This window comes from Frieseomelitta varia, unplaced genomic scaffold, assembly GCF_011392965.1.
Source record: "Frieseomelitta varia isolate USP_RPSP 00005682 unplaced genomic scaffold, Fvar_1.2 scaffold_1877, whole genome shotgun sequence".
Classification (NCBI taxonomy): Eukaryota; Metazoa; Arthropoda; class Insecta; order Hymenoptera; family Apidae; genus Frieseomelitta; species Frieseomelitta varia.
Genome location: NW_025109613.1, coordinates 5,048 through 9,060, shown reverse-complemented (window position 1 = coordinate 9,060; position 4,013 = coordinate 5,048). Strand labels below are relative to the sequence as shown.

Below are 4,013 nucleotides of genomic sequence, written 5' to 3'. Positions count from 1 at the left end.
TTGATGGTGAGGGTGATCTCTTCCTTAGTGTTATGGGATGGAGCACATATTCCGTGGCCTTTCTTTTGGCCGCAGGCCGTGTGTCTGTTTTTTCCACGTCCGTTTTGGGTTTGTGTTCTTCTTTTTCCTCGTTGTGTGTTGAAGGGAACTAGGGCTGGCACTGCAGCACTTCACTATTATCACTCACTCTGACTCTAATTCAACTGAACTCGTGATGTAACTCTTGAACTAACTCAGCTCCTGTCTGCTGTCGACTCGACTCGACTCGACTCCTCGAACTCCACTGATTGACTCTACTCACTCTGCTGTCGTTTTTTCTTGTACGTTGGTCTTATATAGCTGGATTCTATGTTAGGAAGTATGTTAGTTAGTTGCTTAGTTAGGTATGTAGTTGCTTCCAGATGTGAGTGAGGTCAGTCCCAGAACGTAGTATTTGCACTTCCTAACGGTCCCAAGATGTGTCCCTCGCAATATGGATTTATGAATTTGCATTTATGGATGTCGTAAAAAAGTTGCGATAAAGTTCTTCTTCAAGCCTTAAAATTGAGTGTCGAGCATGACGGACCTTGGAATTGGTAGTCCGGTGTGACTACAATAGAAGATGCAAGGTAACGAAGGACATAAAATATGGTCACGGGAGATCCCTGCCGTCGAGAAATTAGAAATTGTAAAATTGCTTTCCCTGGCTCGATGAGTTTGTCCTTCGCGGTGCGAACCTCGCCTCCTTTGTGTTGGATAAGGCCGAACAATACTTATACAACATTAAAATTAAAAATAAATTAAATTAGAAGATACATAAAACTCGGATAATAAGGCACAATTCTCAACCAATGTCCATACCGGACTGAATAAACTCGTCCTCGTCCGATCACGAAAGTTAAGCAGTGCTGGGCACGGGTGGTGTAGTACTTAGATGGGTGACCGCTTGGGAACACCGTGTGATGCTGGTTTTTTCTTTTTTTTTCTTTTTTTCTTAATAATTGGAAGCTACTTTAGATTGCTTATGAACAATTATTTTATCCGAATTTTAAAATAACTTTATGTTAAATATTAATAAGTCCTTTAAATATTTCGAAGAAATGCTTTCAACTATGTATGTACATTCGAACACAAATGCGGCTGACTCGAACTTTTTATAAATATTTTAGAAAAGAAAGGATACTTTCAAGTAAAATAAAAAATTAGTAGAATATGTTTGTCGTTCCACTGCAAATTCCTCATTCGTTAAACATTATTTCTCTCGATTATCATTCTTAAACGATCGCATAGTGAGAAACAGAAGAAAGTTCAAATAGTGAAACGAGTGAATGAAATGAAAAAATTAAAAGAAATTGTATAAAAGTTTAGAAAATTTTATCATTACACTTGTGTAACGTTAAAATTAAGAACAAATTAAATTAAATGGACTATTCTTTATTAACACGATCTTCTGTTTGATTTCATAAAAATGAACTGGGTAACTTGAATGATAAACTTGTCGAATGATCAAAATTTTGAGATTCTTCGTCATGATACGCACTCCACATGATTCTTATATCAAAAATATGACAAAGAATTGTAAATTTTAACAAATTATTCTAAATTCAACAATTCAACAGATACTACTATGCACGTGTAAATATTCTCGCTGGCCTTAATCTGCTACTCAAACTGCAAGCGGTTTAATAAAAACATCTACCTGTATTGAATAACACAAGCCTTAACACGTGATTAACACGTAATTAACATGTTCAAACGTGTTATGGCAATGTGAAGAAATAACACGTTACAGATTGTAATAAAATATAAATTAACCACTTAATGAAAAATTACCAATTAATGATTACAAATTACAAAAATTAATCAAGATTGATTAATTGATTAATTTTAACAATTTTTAATTGATTGACGATTACGATTACTACGATTACTATTAAATAATAATTGATTACAGAAATGATTGATTACTGCCCAAGTTTGTACGTATGTCAAATTGCGATTCAGTATTTCAAGTGGTTTACCCAAGCATACGTACAGCGAACAAAATCCAATACGAAACGACATTTCTGAAGAAACATTACTCGCGGAGGTGCGACTAACGCCTAATCTTGTTATACTTGCTCGTCACGATCTGTCCACGCATTTTCTCGCGAATTTGAGAGCATGTGATTCTTACGAACGGCTATCCTACGAAACAAGTTTGCCCATGACACGTCTTGCACTACTCTGGCTTTGTTCTTTTTAATATTTAATGCACGAAAATCCTACTTTTGATATGTTAATGAATATTCGACTTCACGTGAATGACCAGTCTTTTTTTTCTTCCTTTCCTTCGTCTAAATACTAATTGAACTAATATCATTAATGAAGTTTTACAAGTTACAAATTACCAGTTACCAATAACTGCATTTTTAAACTAACTGATAAGTTGGACAAAGATTTGTTTGATAATTATCAAGGCAAGCGAGAAAATTTTAAAGAGAATAAAAAAAAAAAATGTGTACACACGCGTGTCGGTTTAAAAATCAAATATAATACGATTTTGATAATATATAGGGTGTCCATAAAGTCTCTTTACAATTTCTAAAATTGATTAGAAAGGCAAATGAAAAGAAAGATAAATGGAAATTATTACAAAATGAGACTTATATACTTAAATTTTTTTTGCCATATTTATCACCCCTCTATATATGACACCATTAGTTGCACGAAGCACATCAAGACGGTACTCGATTTCTTGCCATGTTCACTATAGCCATGTTCACTCTCATCAATGGTGGCAATGGCATCAATCATCCTCTGCTTTAGATTAGTGATGTTCCGTACCTTTGTTCGATACACATTATCTTTAACATAATCCCATGTGTGTGTCCATAAAATCTCTATATAACTTCAAAAATTTATTACAAAAACAATTGATGAGATATCTTCATCAGATTTGTTCCATGTATTCAGTGGTTATCAAGGGTTTTATCACATTGCACTTCAAGTTCTACCTTGTTAATGAATAAGATACTGTTAAATTAATTCCTTACAAAATGGCTACTCCTTAAGAGAAGGTACAGTTCGTATCATGGTTTATTGAAACCAAATCGGATCTGCAGACTCAGCGAAACTTCAAACCTAAGTATGGAAGAGATCCACCGTCCATCAATTCGTGCATGGCACAAGAAATTTATCGAGCCAGGGACAGTATTCGATAAAGGGAGGAGTGAACGACCAAGAACATCTGAGGAAAACATGGATCGTGTAAGAAATCGAATACCGTCTTGATGTGTTTCGTGCAACTAATAATGGCGATATAAAGGTGTATTAAATGAAGCAAAAAAAAAAAAAAAAAAGAACTTAAATATATACGTCTTATTTTGTAATAATTTTTACTTATCTATCTTTTCATTTGCCTTTGTTCAATTCTTAAACTTGTACACAGACTTTATGGACACCCTGTATAAGTGATTAATTAAAGTTGTTTCTCCGTAAAAGATAAAAGTTGCTGGAATTATGTTCTTCTCTATACTTTAGAAATCATTCGACAACAGATTATTCGATTCATCGTAACATTGCACATTAATAAAAAAGAAACTAGTATGGTTATTTATCGTAATCGGCGTTGTGATCCATCAGTGGCAAATTCGACCGTCTTCTGCCGCGTTTTTCGCGTTTCGATCTTTTCTTTTCTTTTTCATCATTACTGCGTGTTTCTGTACACAGATCTAGATACTTTAGCTACGTATCGCTCCTCTAATCATACGTTTTCTCTGCTCGATGAGCGTAAATATCCGTACGTGGCTCGAGAAGAAACCATCGTTTCGGAGCAGAGGAATGCCGTACTATTATATAATTTCACGTACACGACGTCGATCAACGGAAAACTGATTGTTAACATACCCAGTTAAGATATTTGAAACAACCACGATTAACAGGAACGTGACAAACGTGGACAGAGCTGGTTGCTATGCCGCAGATAACAGTAACCAAGCGAACGAAGTAAGTACTTCTTTGCATGTATTTGTCGGAAAGAATTAAGATTATGA

The 4,013-nt window shown here is 34.8% G+C and overlaps 1 pseudogene; it reads left to right on the top strand.

Annotated features, from left to right (window-relative positions):
* The first annotated feature begins 826 nt into the window (after nt 1-826).
* On the top strand, nt 827-950 carry LOC122539018 (annotated as a pseudogene).
* The last annotated feature ends 3,063 nt before the right edge of the window (nt 951-4,013 follow it).